This window comes from Rana temporaria, chromosome 1, assembly GCF_905171775.1.
Source record: "Rana temporaria chromosome 1, aRanTem1.1, whole genome shotgun sequence".
NCBI lineage: Eukaryota > Metazoa > Chordata > Amphibia > Anura > Ranidae > Rana > Rana temporaria.
Genome location: NC_053489.1, coordinates 244,696,322 through 244,713,996, shown reverse-complemented (window position 1 = coordinate 244,713,996; position 17,675 = coordinate 244,696,322). Strand labels below are relative to the sequence as shown.

General features: G+C 47.5%; 1 non-coding gene across 1 annotated transcript; it reads left to right on the top strand.

The window, feature by feature from the left end:
• The first annotated feature begins 9,261 nt into the window (after positions 1 to 9,261).
• On the top strand, positions 9,262 to 9,334 carry TRNAK-UUU. The gene has a single exon. It is a non-coding gene; the product is annotated as a tRNA-Lys (tRNA).
• Positions 9,335 to 17,675: the final 8,341 nt, after the last annotated feature.

The following is a 17,675-nucleotide window of genomic DNA, read 5'->3' as shown; positions in this document are numbered from 1 at the left end:
GGCTTCGGCGCCACGGGTTTTCACCAAGGTGCTCGCTCCGATCCTGGCCTTGCTAAGGCAGCGAGGGATCGCTATCGTGGGATACCTGGACGACCTCCCGAGAGCTTCTTCAGGCTCAGAGTTAGGACGTGTCCATCACGTGTCGGACTCTCCAAGAGTTCGGCTGGATTCTGGATCTCAAAGTCAGTGTTGGTTCCGTCCCAGAGACTAGAACACCTGGGGCTGGTTTTGGATTCGGGGGAGGAACACTCGCCTCCCATCGGAAAAACTGGAGACCCTGCAATCTGCAGTGAGACAGTTGTCGACCCAGAAGTGGTCATCTCTTCGCTTCTGCATGAGGGTTCTGGGTTTGATGGTGGCCTCCTTCGAGGCGGTTCCGTATGCCCAATTCCACACCAGGGTACTACAGAAGGAGATTCTGTCATGTTGGAACAGGGTCCCATCTTCTCTGGATCGCCAGATTCGGTTGAGCCATCTGGCCAAGTCTTCCCTGGCGTGGTGGCTGACGTCTCCGGTGCTTCGGTCCGGGATGTCTTTTCTTCCGTGCCACTGGACAGTGGTCACGACGGATGCCAGCCTCTTCGGCTGGGGGGGGGCGTCTGGGGCACCCAGTCAGCCCAGGGGTGCTGGACTCGGGAGGAGTCTTGCCTGCCGATCAATATCCTTGAGCTCCGAGCAATCAAGCTGTGCCTTGCCAGGTGGTCCCTGGAACTGCAGGGCCATCCTGTCAGGATCCAGTCCGACAACGCCACGTCCGTGGCATACGTCAATCATCAGGGCGGCACAAGGAGCTCGGCTGCAGCGACGGAGGTCGCTCACATACTTCGGTGGGCCGAAAGGTCTGTTCCGGCTCTGTCGGCCGTATACATTCTGGGGGTTCAGAATTGGCAAGCCGATTTCCTAAGTCGCACGACCCTGGATCAAGGGGAGTGGTCTCTCCACCCGGAGGTGTTTCAGAGCCTGTGCCAAAAATGGGGCACTCCAGACGTGGACCTTCTGGCGTCCCGTCTCAATCGGAAGGTGCCACGGTTCGTGGCCAGGTCAAAAGACCCGTGGGCAGACGCGTTGGTGGCTCCCTGGGGTCGCTATCGCCTGATTTACGCCTTCCCTCCTCTAAGGCTCCTCCCTCGCCTGCTGCGCAGGGTGGAAGCCGAAGGGATTCCAACGATCCTGATTTCCCCAGACTGGCCACGTCGCTCTTGGTACGCGGACCTGGTACGTCTGGTTGCAGACGCCCCCTGGCGTTTGCCTCTGAGAGAAGATCTCCTGTCTCAGGGTCCGATCTTCCATCCTGCTTTACGGTCACTGGCTTTAACGGCGTGGCTGTTGAGAGCCAGGTACTGAAGGACCGGGGCCTGTCGGGCCCGGTGATCTCTACCATGCTGCGTGCACGGAAGTCCACTTCTCGGAAAATTTACCATCGTACATGGAAAGCGTATGTCTCTATGTGTGAGGAGCTGAAGTGGCACCCCCGTACTTACGTGGTGTCCCAGATCCTGCTGTTCCTACAGCGGGAAGTGGACCAGGCTCTTGCCTTGAGTACGATCAAGAGTCAGATTTCTGCTCTGGCTGTTTATTTTCAGCGTCCCTTGGCAGCGCACTCTTTGGTTCGCACGTTTGTGCAGGGGGTCCGGCATGTGGCCCCCCCGGTGCGCCCTCCGCTGCCTTCTTGGGACTTGAATTTGGTCCTCTCGGCGCTTCAGCGTGCCCCCTTTGAGGACATTCGGGAGATCCCTTTGCTGACTTTGTCGCAGAAGGTGGTCTTTCTGGTAGCTATTACCTCTATCAGACGGGTGTCTGAATTGGCGGCCTTGTCTTGCAAGGCCCCCTACTTGGTCATCCATCAGGATAAGGCGGTGCTGCGCCTGCAGCCCTCTTTTCTTCCGAAGGTCGTTTCGAGGACATTGTTCTTCCATCCTTATGTCCTCAGCCGAAAAACCAGAAGGAGGCCACTTTACATTCTCTGGATGTGGTTCGGGCCCTTCGAGTTTACTTGTCGGCGACAGCTCCGTTCCGGAAGTCGGACCCGCTGTTCGTGTCTGTGTCCGGTCCCAGTAAGGGCCTGGCAGTCTCGTCGGCCAACAATTCAAGGTGGATCCGACAGGTTGTGCTTCAGGCCTATGCCCTGAAGGGGCGGGCGCCTTCCTTTCGGGTCACGGCGCATTCGACCAGGGCGTCCTGGGCTTTCCGACATCAAGCCTCTGTGTTACAGGTGTGTAAGGCTGCGACCTGGTCGTCGGTCCACACTTTTTCAAAGTTTTATAAGGTGGATGTGAGTGCATCTTCTGATGCCTCCTTCGGCCGCAGGGTGTTACAGGCGGCAGTTTAAGGTTGGAGTTCCTCCGTTGAGTAACTCCGGTTTTGTTTGGGGTGTAACCTGTTTTTCCTGTGTTGTGTTTCCCACCCCTCGAATTTTTTTGACACTGCTTGGGGACGTCCCTAAGGTCAATGAAGGCTGTGTCCGTCTATGAACGAAAGAGAAAAAAGGATTTTTGTACTCGCCGTAAAATCCATTTCTCTGAGTTCATAGATGGACACAGCACCCACCCCTCCTTGGTTTGTACTGCTTGTTACGAACTGAAGCTGCTAGAGCAGGGTGTGGGTTATGCCTGGGGGAGCGGCATGAAGGAAAGTTTTTAACACCTTAAGTGCTGTAGAATTCTGCCTAAATCTCCTGGTAGGAAGAAGCATAACCCTAAGGTCAATGAAGGCTGTGTCCGTCTATGAACTCAGAGAAATGGATTTTACGGTGAGTACAAAAATCCTTTTTTTTTTCTTCTCCCAGGACAACTTAAAGCAGAGTTCCACCCAAAAATGGAGCGTCTGCGTTTCGTAACCCCCCAGTGTCACATTTGCCACCTTTCAGGGGGAGCCAGATACCTGTGTAATAGTTATTTTGCTCCCATTTCTGGGCATAGATACCTGAGCCACCCGCCCAGAAAACGTCAATGACCAGTGGGATAGCGCAGCACAAGTGGGAGCCAGGAAGTGAAGCTGCAAGGCTTCACTTCCTGATCACCCTTACCGAAGATAGCGGCGGCAGCAGCAGCAGCAGAGAGCTGAGCGGTGTTTGGGTGAGGGGTGAAGTACGACCTCGATGTGACCCCGTTGTTCGTCCTAACTCAGTACAGTGCCGGAGACCACTCTGAACCATTAAATGCACACTGAGACCGATTCAAAGAGTGATCTAATAATGTATCTTTATTCATGGCTTTATATAATATTTCTACAAGCGAAAAGATAATTCAAAGGTTAACCTGGTCATACATCCGGTGGAAGTGCTAATATGGTCAGAGTATAACAACAAGGTCATATTTTCATAACAATAAGTGAAATGCGTCCCTAATACAGAATCTTGTCTACAAACTCCAAAACAATAAGATAAGCTTTAAAGGTCAATAACAAGCTATGTTCTATAAACAAAACAGTTACTTAGGTTAGTGTGAGAGAGGAATAATGTCTTGACGGAGATGGATCTAAGATGGATACTTATTTCTAAAATGGAGTCACAATGGCTCATATCCTTTCAATCGCCTCTTAATTCATAAAATGAATTTTACATATATATGGTGACCTAGCTTACATATACATATGGGGTAATACACCTGTAGCGCCCCCTTACTTTCAGTATGGGCACTACGCTAAAGTTAGTGGGGAAATGGGAGAGTTTATTAAGCTCCTATTCACAATTTGTTACATTTTGGGCTGCTGTCATCTCAGAACTGTCCTGTAGGTCAGTCTGCGTTCCAGGGGTGTGTTACCACTCCTGGGCGGCAGTTGGCGCTAGAGGGGGTCTGGCGGACTCACCTTCCCCATCAGCCAATCAGAGGAGTGGTTTCCCTCGCTGGGCATGCTGGAAGAGGTTATATCTGGGGCAGCAGCCTTGGCTTGAGGCCTTCTTCCGCGGGGTTCGAGTTCCAGGTGCAGCACCCACCTTCAGGGTGTGCGCATCCCTGGACCTCGCCGCTGTGGCCTATCCAGCCGAATTTGCGCACCATGCAGAGCTTCATCCTGACATAAAGAGGGGCCCCGGTGACTGGCTGGGGCCAAAACCTCTCCTAAGAGGATCCTAAGCCGAGAGCTGCACGGTGGGGGATCGGCTTCTGCGGGGGTAGCGCTGCACACCTAGTAATACAGAGAATTACAACTTGTACGCGATTTCCTCATTATTCATTTTTTATAACCTTTTATTTTTTTCATAATTTTTTTGCTTTCATTTTTTTGTTTTCATTTTCTCTGCTGTGCCTTTAATCCAGGGCGAGCGCACTACACTTATTTTGTTTAGGTATTCCTCCACTCCCCGTGGTTCCTGTAGCCATGTGACAACTGCTTGCATTCTAAGCCTCGTTGTCACATTTGCCTAGATTGACAGGTAGAGCCGACGTGCGGCGCCCTACGTCATTGATTACATGACGACGGCGGCCGCACAACGGCGTCTCCCTGAGTGTCTTCCCGCATCCCGGGCGCATGCGCGGGATGCATGGCGGGATATGATTGGCTGATGGGGATCTCATTGAATCGTGTGACACATCAGCTGTGCGATCGCAAGCACAACGGTAGGTAGACTGTCGGCACCCACATCCCGGGTGCATGTGTGAGGTGATTGGCTGAAGGTGATCTCACTGAATTGTGTAACACAACAGCTGTGCGATCGTTATTGCGATCGCAAGCACAGCGGGGGGTAGACTGTCGGCACCCCATGCTACTCTTCATACACACTGCTGCAGTTCTGGCAATTCATGAGCAGCTGATAATAAGTAGCTACTTACACGTTTATGATCAACAAAGGTTCCTGATTGAGGGGAGGAGGTGATTGGTTTGGGTGGGTTTTACTTTCACATGATTTCATTGGTGACAGTTTTCTATATATATCCTTGTGTTGCATTATGTTTGTATCTTTTGCCTGACGAAGAGGTCCTGTGCGACCTCGAAACGTTGCTGTTTTAAACGCTTTTATGCATTAAAGAATTTTTGGAAGTTTTTCTAAATGATCCTTGGTGTGCTGGCGAATATGTCTACATTATGCCTTAAAGGGGCGGGCACCTCCCTTTCCTGTCACGGCACATTCCACCAGGGCAATTGGTGCCTCCTGGGCTTTCCGACATCAAGCGTCTGTTTCCCAGGTGTGTAAGCCGGCGACCTGGTCATCCGTTCACACTTTCACAAAATTTTACAAGGTTGATGTGAGTGCATCTGCGGATGCTTCCTTCATCCGCAAGGTTTTTCAGGCAGCTGTTTAAGGTTTCCAACTCTTCCGTTGAGGAGCTCTGGTTGTTTGGGTGGAGTTGTTTTTGCTTGGGTACGTCCCTAAGGTCAAGATTTAAAGTGCTGTGTCCGTCAATGAACGAAAGAGAAAATAGGATTTTTGTACTCACCGTAAACTCTGAAGCTCATTGACGGACACAGCACTCACCCCTACTTTTTCCCAAGTTGTCTTTCAGGACTGCACCTTGAGAGATAGTGACTCCACCCTCACCCACAGGAAACACCTTCTACTTCCTCCAGATCTTTAAAGGGAAGCGCCTCCCTAACATACCTCAGTTGTTGTGTTTCCTCCGGCCTGGAGGGAACATCTTCTGTGAGGGGAGTAAGATATCTCAGGTGTTCCTGGGAGACGGCTTCCCTCCTACCTTTTCTCCAGTTGAGACCGTGTGTCCTCCCGTACTAACCGAACGGCAGCAGTAGTTTTCGGGCTCCTCTTCCCCCTTTGTGCTCGGCGAGAGCCAGAAACACTCGGTGACCTGGAAGGAATGGCGGTCGCGCGCGCATCGCTGCCATTTTTGGCGTGGCCAGGATGGAACAGCAGGTTGCCGGGTTAGCGCGAACGTCTTTTTCGGCGTGACCGCAGGGGGAAGAGGGAGGACAGAGGCTGGGGCCTTTTTCAGTTTCTGGTCCGGTGCAGCGGCACTATTGGAGTCCGGAAACGGTGTGTGAGCCACTGTGAAGCGCTGTTCATGTGCAATAGAGGTCGCAGAAGTTACAGCGGTGGGACAGGCACAGGCACCAGCAGGGCCAGGTAGGAGGCAGCAGTTTAAGTCTGCCTGTGTTTTTTTCCTTACCTGTATCTTTTTTGCTTTCCGGTCTCCTTTTTTCTAATCCCCCTAGTGGCAAGGGGCCTGTCTGGGCAATGGATTGGGCACATTTCTTTCCTAGTGCACCTATGTGGGGGGGGGGGGTCCATTTATTGGGACTGGGTCTCATTAAGGATTCCCCTGCTTTCTTTATTCTCCCCAGGTAGATGGGCGAGAACTGTAGGAAGGCTCTATGCAGCACATGCATTGCTTATTTTGTTCAGGAGGAATCAACCCCTATGTAGGACAGCTGATTACTTCCGTAAAGAAAGAACTCTTTGCCACGATTCAAACTTTTCGTGACTCTTAGTTTCCCTTCCACAACTCGGGCCTTCACCTCTCAGGAAAGGTCACTCCCATGTTCCTTCTAGTGAGGATTCAGAGGGTCGGGGTTTATCCCTGGGGGAGGTGTGTGGTTGCTTAGAACCATTTTTTTTCAGTAAGGTTCTAAGCAACTAGTAAGGTACTAGTAATTTGGCAAGGAGCGGGTTAAATGCATCCGACATCATGCAATGTTAAGATGCTGTTTGCTTGGATAAGACCAGGTTATTTATCCCACTGCCTTATCTTTGCTGAGAGGATGCCTCTCCCTATCGGGTTAGAGTGAGTTTGGGCACTCCCACTTGCCCTATTTAAAATCAGAGTCAGTGCCGTGTAGCCACGCCCTCTGAAGACGTGAGCCAATCACGAAACGCGTCAGGGCGTGGCTACACGTCATGCTTCTTCCACTACACACAGCGTTCACACTGAACTGGGAGCCTGTCAGCTGGAGCTGAGCTGACTGTGCACCTAGAGCGGACGAGAGCTGCAGTTCACTACGTTTGATGTGCTGTATTTTATCTTCAACATTTGTAAGCATATATATATTTTTATGGGGCATGGTTCTCAATAAAAAACAGTATTACACTATATGTCTTTTCACTTGCCTTACATGAAACACTCCCTCATTTATGACCTATACCAAACCTACTGAGATACGGTGACAACAGGAGGAAGGAGATATTTTTGGAAGATTGAGGAGACTTTTAGGCTGGGTTCACACTACTACACTACTTTCATCCTACTTTGCTCTGCTACATTGGTCCTACATTTATCCTACATTGGTCCTACATCCATCCTACTTTCATGAACAGGATACTACTTTGGTCCGACTTCAATGATATTCAATGGGCCTGAAGTAGGATCAATGTAGGACCAAAAGTAGTACAGGGAGCATTTTCAAAGTCGGACCGACTTGTGTAGGACGCTACAACACGCTCTCATAGGGAAACATTGAACACAGAGCAAAGTAGGATGAAAGTAGTGTAGTAGTGTGAACCCAGCCCAAAGGCAATCCATTGAAAGGAATCCCAGTATGAGCAAGGAGTTCTTAATGCTGAACACACCATAGGCATCTGGTGAGTAGAACTCCTAAGGGAGACCCGGTATGAAGATTATTTTACAATTGGAAGTTTCAAGGATTTTATGAAATACATCGGTTTAAGAGACTTTTTACAGTTTTTTCTGTGAATGGACTTGATTCATTTTATTCCTTTTGGTTTACATGATTTTATATTTAAACCTATTTCATTTTGTGGTCATACACATTGCATTCATCCTCACTCAGTGAGACTAATTTAGCAGAAGGTTAATTACAGATTTAATTAGTCACCTTAGCGCTGTTAGTGCTTCTATTCAGAGACACATTGCTTTTCATTTCTTACCCTATTATAACAGCTGCTTGTCTGTAAAACTATTGATTATTACACATATTCCACCACGTCCATAGAGCGCTAGGATCAGTTTTTATCCTTTGGATACCTTCTGATATTTTTTTTAAAGGTTCTAAGTTTATATGTCCGCGGGTATGCAGATCTGAGTGAGCAAAGCGCAGGACATGTCCGATCTACTCAGTTATTTCTGACGCCAATGGGCAGACAGAGCTGGCAGAATCCAGAAAAAGAGCCTTTTTCTCGAAAACCCATAAAGGGCGATTTTCTTTTGAGGAGATCCCTTTACAGTGTGGCTCAGGTGTCCGGGTCCTCTGATCTACCTTTTTGAGGTCTTGGGGGTTCTAAAAGACCCTATGGACAAACGCATGGATCATATTTTTTCCAAAAAGAGCCCATGGCAGTCGATCAGGAAATTGAAACCCGCTATGGCCACGACATTTGTAGCCAGAAACTTAGAGGGTTGAACTATCCACTTAATGGTGGTAGATTCACCTAAACAAGGACTCCTTTTCCGCCCTATCCTCTGCAGTGGTTTATTTAGCTGATGCTTCAGCTGAAACAATTAAGAGGTTGAGAGGCCACAGCCTTGATTTAATTAGAAGGGCGTGGTGGTTAAAGCGGGGGTTCACCCTTAGAGGGCACTTTTTCCCCTTAGCTTCCTGCTCGTTTTCTCTAGGGGAATCGGCTATTTGTATTAAAATATGTGCAGTACTTACCCGTTTTCGAGCTGCATCTTCTTCCGTCGCTTCCGGGTATGGGCTTCGGGAATGGGCGTTCCTTCTTGATTGACAGTCTTCCGAGAGGCTTCCGACGGTCGCATCCATCGCGTCACGATTTTCCGAAAGAAGCCGAACGTCGGTGCGCAGGCGCAGTATAGAGCCGCACCGACGTTCGGCTTCTTTCGGCTACGAGTGACGCGATGGATGCGACCGTCGGAAGCCTCTCGGAAGAATGTCAATCAAGAAGGAACGCCCGCTCCCGAAGACCCATACCCGGAAGCGACGGAAGAAGATGCAGCTCGAAAACGGGTAAGTACGGCTCATATTTTAATACAAATAGCCGATTCCCCTAGACCGAACGAGCAGGAATCTAGGGGAAGAAAACATTTTTTTTTAGAAATGGGTGAACTCCCGCTTTAAAGACCTGAGGCCAGGTGATGCAGCTTCTGAAAAGCAGAATTCTCTCTTTGGGAGATCTTTTTTTGGGCCGGAACTAGGAAGCATCCTAGACAGGTCAGCTGAAAGGAAAAATCTTCCCAAAAAAAGCCCAAGGAGGCAGGAAGAGTTGGACTGCGCAGCAAGCCAAAGGGAAAGGGGGAATTCTCTCCCATCTTCCTACGCAAGCCGAGAAATCCCAAGGACTCAGCCGTGCGGGTAGGCGGAGGCCTTCAAAGGTTCCTTCCGCAGTGATCAGTGGTAACATCCAGTCAGTACATTCTGATCACTCTTGCCCAGGGTTATGTCATAGAGTTCTCGAGAGCCTGGATAGCTCAGTCGGTAGAGCATCAGATTTTTAATCTGAGGGTCCAGGGTTCAGGTCCCTGTTCGGGCACTGCCTTTCAACTGCCTGTGAGGTCCTTGAACTGAAGATAGGGCAGTCGTTATGCACGTCTGCTAGGAATGTTCACTGGACTAAAGAGTTGAAATGTCCTATGGGATGGGACGCCAACTCTCCCCTCTAAGCTCTCGCAATCTGCGCCAGAATTAAAGAGGGGATTCCAACTTGTTTAGAAACCCCTCCAAGAGAGGTTTTGTTGATTACAAATGATGAAAAATAAAATAAAAAAATAAAAAAAGGACACAGTTAAAAACCCTGGCCATGCAGTCTCATTAAGAGAGCTGATTCAACAGACTGGGATGCTATTCTCACTTATTCCTGGTAGAGAAGCCTACAGGAAAGTTCAGAATGAGCTTAAACTTGAAGCCTCTAAACAAATCTGTCAGATACAGAAAGTTCAAGATGGATTCAACTTCTTTTGGTCAAGAATCTATTGATGCCAGACTGTTTTATGGCATCTTGAGGGGACGTGTACCTGTGCATCCCTACCTCCCCTCAGTCCAGAGGGTTGGCAGTAAAGTGTAGTGGGAGTGGTTCGTCACCTTAAATTCAGGGCGCTCTCTTATTCGGACTGTCATCATCGCCTCATATTTCTTTCACCAAGGTGGTGGCGGAAGCCCTAGCCCCGCTTCGTCTACAGGGTATTGCAGTTTGGCTTACCTAGATGACCTATTTTTTTCTTCACCCCATGGAAAGATATGTTACCGAACGACCTATTCAGGGCGAGAAGTTACTCGGAATCACTGGGCTGGATTATTATCCTTCAGGTATCATCCCTAGTTCCATCTCAAGAAGTCCGTTTACTTGGGTTACCAGGTAGATTCGGTAAACCGGAAAATGTTTCTCCCACAGGAGAAAAAGGGCCAGGTTTTCAGGACACAGCGTTGCCCTGTGCACACCCGCCCTCCCGAGCCCCCCGCGGCCACCCCATAAGGACAGACTGCGCCCGACCCCGACTATGGCACGTGGCCCTCTCCCCCGTTGGGGACAAGACAGTCTAACCAGCCGATGGCTATAAGGCAGGTGATGTTGGCACTAGGAGTTCTGACGTCAACAATGCCATTCATTCTATGAGCAAGACTACATTTCAGGTGCCTACAGGCCTTTCCCCTGAGATCATGGGGTCGCGATCTCAGTTCCCTGGACTCTCAGATAAAATCCCATCGCAAGGGAGGAGATCTCTCTAGGGGTGGAAAAGATCAGGAGAGCCTTCAAAGGGTCTGGAGTGGTCCTTTCCAGTGAAGCGATCCTCGGACTGGGGAGAGCTAAAGGCGATTGCATTGGCTCTAACAGAGTTGTTCCGGGTCTACTAAATCACCATGTTCAGGTGTCAACGGACTATGCCACAGCAGTGGTATACCTAAACAGACAAGGGGGCGCAAGAAGCAGACCTTTGCAGATTCTTGTGGCAAAAGCTCTTCTCTGAGCGGGAAAGATTTTGCGGTCCCCATAAGCGATACTCTTAAAGTCCCTGTACAGGGTAGCGCATTACCTGAGCTGACATCAGGTTTGGGAAGCAGAGTGGTCTCTGAACCCGGAGATCTGTTGTGGAAATTTCCAACAAGTGGGGTTATCCAGAGGTGGACCTGTTTGCCTCAAGGGGAAAATTCTCAGGTTTTTGCAATTCTTTTCCAAAAACAGACTGGACGGGTCCGTAGGAATTGACGCTCTGACGCATCCTTGGTGGTTTCACCTGTGCCTCTCGTTCCCCCCCGTTCCAGTTAATCCCCCCTAGTGCTAAGGAGGATTCAGAGAGAAAAGGTACCGGTCATCTTGATCGCCCCGTACTGGCCCAAGAGAGCTTGGTCCTCGACGGTCCTAAGAATGGCGGCCAGGCCATGTTGGCATCTACCTCTTAGACAGGATCTGTCAGTACAGTGCCCTGTATGCCATACAGATGGGTCCAGTCTCTCCCTTGCAGCCTGGCATCTGAAAGGCAACTCCTAAAAGAAGAAAGGGTTCTCAGACCGTTTAGTTTCTACTCTACTGGAAAGCAGGTAGAAAGTGACGAGGATTTTAGGCACAAAGGCGTGAAAGATGTATACGGCCTGGTGTAACTCGTCTAACCAAGACCCTATCGAGCTTGGGTTAATTTTAGAATTCTTTCAGGAGAGAGCAGATAAAGGTCTGGCGGTCAGTACATTAAAAGTACAAATATCTGCTTCGATAGTGTTCCTAGAGGACCACTGGTAGCTCGGTCTCTTCTAAGCCCTTTCGAGGCCTAGAACGGCTCAAATCAGGGGTTCTCGTAACAAAATCTTTTGCAAGTATTAGGATCTATGGCAGGAAAGCCATATGGAACTTTTATAAGACGCATCTCTTAGAGATCTTACCTTACAGCTTATTCCTGGTCGCTATAATTTCAGCGGGCAGGATCAGGGTATTCCATACTCTGTCTATAAGGGAACCTTATCCGTCTTTATTCTTGGATTGAATTGTCCTAAAAACAGATTAAAAATGTTCCTAGGGCAGCAGTTAATCGTTCCAGGATATTGTGCTGCCTACTTTCTGTGCAAATCCCTCAGGGGAGAAAGATTTTTATTTGATATATATATAAAAAAAAGAGGCTTTGTTATGCTATATCAAAATAACAAAGTGCCTCAGACGCGTTCTATTTGTTCTTTTTTTGGGTTGCCAAGCTTTAAAAGGTACCTTGGCTAGGTGGTGGAAATTATCCATTCAAGAAGCCTTCTCTCATGCGGATGTGGTGCCACCAGTAGGAATCGGTGCTCAGTCAACAAGAGCACTTGCAGCCACATGGGCAGAGAGAGCTGATGCCACCCCTAAGCAAATGGGCAAAGCAGCGAGATGGTTAAGCTTCCGCACCTTGGTGCGGCAATACAGTTTGGACCTCACATCTGCCAATGACCTGCATTCGGCAGAAGAGTCCTACAGGCTGTTGCCCCACCCTAAAGTTAAGTCTCTGTTATCCTCTCAAGGTGCTGTCCTTAAAGACGACTTGGGAAAATTCAAGTTAGACCTACCGGTAACTTGTTTTCCAGAAGTCTTTCAGGACAGCAACGACCCGCTCCCAATTGGTTTAATGTACCATGCTGTGACTAACGTATGTGTTTATATGTTCCAGCTGGGGCCGGAGGTTCTCTGAGACAACTGAGGTATGTTAGGGAGGCGCCTCCCTTTAAAGATCTGGAGGAAGTAGAAGGTGTTTCCTGTGGGTGAGGGTGGAGTCACTATCTCTCAAGGTGCTGTCCTGAAAGACTTCTGGAAAACAAGTTACCGGTAAGTCTAACTTGAATTTTCTGTTTGTACTGCTTTTTGACGAACTGAGCTGCTGGATGCAGTGTGAGGGGTTATAGCCAGTGGGACTGCCCCCTGGCCAGTACTGTGCAGTTTTGCTGTTTTTACATGTTCTGCCTAGTCCTCTCCTGAAGGTGGTGATATATCCCTAAGGTCAAGATTTAAAGTGCTGTGTTCATCAATGAACTTCAGAGAAAAGTCCTATTTTTGCGGGGAGCGTTTCCATTGTCCTGGTGCGCCAGGTCCTTCAAAAGTGTGATAGGTAGTCATGAAATTAGATGTGTAAAGTATGTCTCTAGAACACCTGACGGTGCTCCCTGTGTGCTGGGCCTCTGTATGTGGCCAGGCTGTAAAAAAGTCTCACATGTGGTATAGCCATACTTAGAAGGAGTAGCAGAATGTGTTTTGGGGTGTAATTGTAAATATGCTTATGCCATGTGATAAAAATAACCTGTTAACCATTTCAACCCAGAAAGGATTTACCCATTAAATGACCAGGCAATTTTTTGACATATGGCATTGCGTCGCTTTAACTGACAATTGCGCTGTCGTGCGACGCTGTACCCAAACATATTTGATGTCCCGTTTCCCCCCAGAAATAGGGCTTTCTTTTGGTGGTATTTGATCACCTCTGCAGTTTTTATTTTTTGCACTATAAACAAAAAAATATTTTTACTTTTTGCTATAATAAATAACCCCAAAAAAATAAATCGGGAAAAAAAAATGTCTTCATCAGTTTAGACAAATATGTATTCTACATATTTTTGGTAAAAAAATCGCAATAAGCGTATATATTGATTGGTTTGCGCAAAACTTATAATTTCTACAAAATAGGGGATCTATTTATGGAGTTTTATTTTTGTTATTGTTTTTACTGGTAATGGCGGCGATCTGTGATTTTTAGTGGAACTGCGGCGGACAAATCTGACCCCAAATGACACTTTTTGGGGACCAGTGACATTATTACATTGATCATTTCTGAATTTTCGAATTTCCCAAATTCAAATTTCCCAAATTCGGAAATGTGAAAATTCTAGATTTCGGAAGTTCCACGTTTCGGAAATTAGAAAATTTTAATTTCGGAAATTAGAAAAATTTGAATTTCGGAAATTAGAAAATTTTGGTAAATCGAAAATTTGAAAATCTAAAATTCAGAATTCAGAACAGGGAGAAATCCTGGTTCTCTCCTCTTGTGCTGCCAACAGCAGGTAACTAAGGCTATTATTACGTTATACAATCTTCTTTTTCAATTTTTACCAAAACCCTATAATGTGAGCTCAAACCTAAACACTTTCAATTTGTATGCAATCAGGAAGGCCCTTGCACTGCATAATTGAAGGTAAATCTAAAGGATATTGAATAAGAAAATTGTATAATGTATGGCCAGCTTAACTCTATTTTTATGAATAACAAGGCTTCCTCTGGCTGAGGTGAAGAGGCTGCCAGATGATGTCATAATCTCCATCATGACCAAGAAGTGGAAGCTTTGTATTTATTCATAAAGATACAAGGGGTGTTATTTACTAAAGGCAAACCCACTTTGCACTACAAGTGCACTTGGGAGTGCAGTCGCTGTAGATCCAAGGGGGACATGCAAGGAAAATAAAAAACAGCTATTTTGCTTGTACATGATTGGATGATAAAATCAGCAGAGCTTCCCCTCATTTCAGATCTTCCCCTCAGATCTACAGCGACTGCACTTCCAATTGCACTTTCAAGTGCACTTGCGTTGCATTTGTAGTGCAAAGTGGATTTGCCTTTAGTAAATAACCCCCAAGGCCTCCTGTGAATGGCTGAGCAGCACTCAATCAGCCAAATGGATTTTGTTGCAGGAATGAAATGGGAAGTCCCTGTACCGCTGCTGGAGCACAGTGCAGTATATTCTATGTAGCTAATGCTTTGTAAAGTTTATATAGCACTGATAGCAGGTGCATGTATTAGTAAAGGAAATAGTTCATAAGGACCAACTTGGTCCAAACAGCTATATTAAATGAAAGCTGGCGTTAGGCTTTAAATACAGGAGCTCCCTCTAGTGGTTAATCTGCAAATCTATATTTAAATATTTTTTTTTTTTTTACATCTGTTGTTTGAAAATCAAGTATAGCATGTTTTTTATTTTTGTTTTTGTTTATTTTTAAGTTTCTTACAATGGTTTTTAGGCTTCTTTTTGTTTTTTGTTTCCTATCCTGCGCTGATGCACCTCACTGGAGTAAAGTGAGCAGTGCTGTTGTTTCTATGCTCTATGTGTACTTATGTTCCCATAGAGCTGAATTTGTCTTCATGAAGATGTGTGTAGTGCATAATGAGGCAAGAAAGGGTGGCTACGTTCACATACACAAGGTTGGCATGGAGAATGCATAGTTGCCAACATTTAAAAAAATTAATCCGGGACATTTTTTGCATGTAGGTGTAGCCTTGTTATAATTAGGGGGCAGGGCGTTCGCTGTGGGCGTGGCATATCGTAATACGGAAAATGCGGCATGCAGGATAGTGGGCGTGGCTCGGAAGAGGGTGTGTTTAGAGTCTGAGATGAATGGAATAGAGGGAGAAAGTGAGAAATAAAGAAAGAGAGAGAGAGAAAGAAAGAAAGAAAGAGAGAGAGAAAGATAGATAGAGAGAGAGAGAAAGAAAGAGGGATGGAGAGACAGCAGTCCCAGATCCTTCACTACAATAGAAAAATGTGTATTCCAGAAAGTTTAACAAATCAGCAGATAAAGATACTCCAAACACCTGATGTTAGCACTTCAATCATCCCGGCACCATAGTTGTTATGGTGTCAGTGTGATTGAAGTGCATTATTTCTATTATTACATTGTAATATAGGATGCAATTATTCAACTCACCATAATGCTGAATCAGTGGAAGCCCTGAGCGTGTCACCTGCCACGTTGCCTGCCACCAGATGCCATCAGGTGCCCCCAGCAGAGTCCATCTTTACATCAGGTGCCCCCAGCAGAGTCCGTCCTTACATCAGGCATTCCCAGCGGAGTCCCTCCTTACATCAGGCATTCCCAGTGGAGTCCCTCCATACATCAGGCATTCCCAGCGGAGTCCCTCCTTACATCAGGCATTCCCAGCGGAGTCCCCCCTTACATCAGGCATTGCCAGCTGAGTCCCTCCTTACATCAGGCATTGCCAGCTGAGTCCCCCCTTACATCAGGCATTCGCAGTGGAGTCCCTCCTTACATTGGGCATTCCCAGCGGAGTCCATCCCTACATAAGGCATTCCCAGCGGCGTCCTTCTATATATCAGGCATTCCCAGCAGAATACAGACCCCCCCTCCAGGAGTACAGACCCCCCCTCCAGGAGTACAGACCCCCCCTCCAGGAGTACAGACTCCCCCCTCCAGAAGTACAGACCCCCCTCCAGGAGTACAGGACCCCCCCTCCAGGAGTACAGACCCCCCCTCCAGGAGTACAGACTTCCCCCCTCCAGAAGTACAGACCCCCCCCTCCAGGAGTACAGGACCCCCCCTCCAGGAGTACAGACCCCCCAATTCATGCACTGTGGACGTGCAGCCACCCGGAGAGTTACTTGCTCAAACTTTCACTTATTCTCCGGGCGGCACGACAATCCGAGGCACTGGCAGCCAGTGAGAGTGATACAGCAGACTCTCACTCTCAGTATAGCGCGGCGCCGGGATGGTCAGTGTGTTCGTCTCCGCGCCATTTTACAGAAACAAGAGGGGTGGAGCCTGGGTGGCAAGAAAGCGGCCAATAGAAATGGAGCTCCATTTCTATTGCAGTGACTTTCATTGCCACCCAGGCTCCGCCTCTGGTCTTCTGTAAAATGGCGACGAAAAAAACGGGACAAAAACGATTTCCCCGGACATTCCATGGGATTCGATAAGACCGGGACAACGTTCTATATCCCGTGAATGTCCCGGTGAAATTCGGGACAGTTGGCAAGTATGAGAATGAATGTATCCACCCTAGAAAATGATGTTTGACAAAAGCAGAAAAAAATCTTGCATTTGAGAGATGAAACAAGGGAAGAAAGAGATAGAAAGCACATTCTACTTATATTTAAACATCTTACTTTTATCTTATTTTATAAAAAAATTGTGTCACTAGTACAACAATAAAATTATGCAAGCATTTCAAATTGTGAAGGCTACACAAAATTAATTTTAAAACTGAAGTTTAATTTGTTTGGTATTTCCTATGCAGCACCAAGGACATAACTCGAAGTTGGTCCCATGTCCAGATGGCTGCTGTACAGGGGCGGACTGACCATTGAGTCACTCGGGCACTGCCCGAGGGCCCCATTTCACTAGGGGGCCCCATCAGGGTTGCCAGGCTCAGTAAAACCAGGGACAGTATGTAAAAATCTATGTTTTGTTTACATCTGTCCCTGATATGCCCGAAACCGACATGCTTTTAACCACTTGAGACTCGCGCTATTGACAAAAGACGTCAACAGCGCGGTTCTCAGGTGCCAAGTGGACATCTTTGGACGTCATTTGAAATGCATTACCCGCGTGCGCCACTGGGGGGTGCATGGCGGGTAACCACTGTGCCGCCACATCGCTGGGGACCCGATGCGTGTACCTGGCGGCCGCGATGTCCGCCGGGTACACGCGATCGTCGGGAACACAGCCGGTAACAGCAGGGACGTGGAGCTCTGTGTGTAAACACAGAGCTCCACGTGCTGTCAGAGGAGAGGAGACCGATCTGTGTCTCTTGTACATAGGGACACAGCATCGGTCACCTCCCCTAGTCACCCCCCTCCCCCCACACAGTTAGAACACACCCAGGCTACACAGTTAACCCCTTCCTCACCCCCTAGTGTTAACCCCTTCCCTGCCAGTCACATTTATACAGTAATTAGTGCATTTTTATAGCACTGATCGCTGTATAAATGTGAATGGTCCCAAATTTTTTTGTTACAAAAATACGTAGAAAAATACGTATTGGCCTTAACTGAGAACATTTAAAAAAAAAAAATGGGAGATTTATTATAGCAACAAGTAAAAAAAATATATATTTATTTTAAATTGTCGCTCTTTTTTTGTTTATAGCGCAAAAAATAAAAACCGCAGAGGTGATCAAATACCACCAAAATAAAGCTCTATTT